Below are 540 nucleotides of genomic sequence, written 5' to 3'. Positions count from 1 at the left end.
TATCCACAAACCCGCATATACAGCAGCGTTTAACCTCTCAGTTAAAAAGATCCCCGCAAAGATCCTTCCGTTGGGTGTTTATAACACCCTGCAGAAATTATTTAAAATCTGCAAGCGGGGCGGGTCATCCTATAGAATATAGCAGCACATTCAGAAAAAAAGAAATTCTTGCCATGATGGACGTGTTACCGGTACGGCGACGCTCCACAAAGCCCGAACCTTAAACACACACACACACAAAAAAAAAACAAAATCCAACCCTACACAAGCACAGGGGAGAGGACCGAATGAAATTTATTTTTAGGTAAACTTCTAAATAGAAATACACAGTACATGTCCATGCTGGAATGTTCTTAAGACTGAAGGCAACAACTGTCGTAACGACTGCCTGCCAGGTAAATGTTTTCAAGGATGATCTTGTAACCATAGAAATAAAAAAAGCAAAGATTGTAGGGATGGCCTTGTTGGTCCAGCGACAGCCAACTGAATCAAAGAATAAAAATCTTTACACCCTCTCAAAAGGCTCTACACCGACTACCT

Source organism: Haemaphysalis longicornis, unplaced genomic scaffold (assembly GCF_048455015.1).
Source record: "Haemaphysalis longicornis isolate Haplotype H1 unplaced genomic scaffold, Haemaphysalis longicornis Haplotype H1 scaffold_11, whole genome shotgun sequence".
Classification (NCBI taxonomy): domain Eukaryota; kingdom Metazoa; phylum Arthropoda; class Arachnida; order Ixodida; family Ixodidae; genus Haemaphysalis; species Haemaphysalis longicornis.
This window is presented reverse-complemented; position numbering follows the sequence as displayed.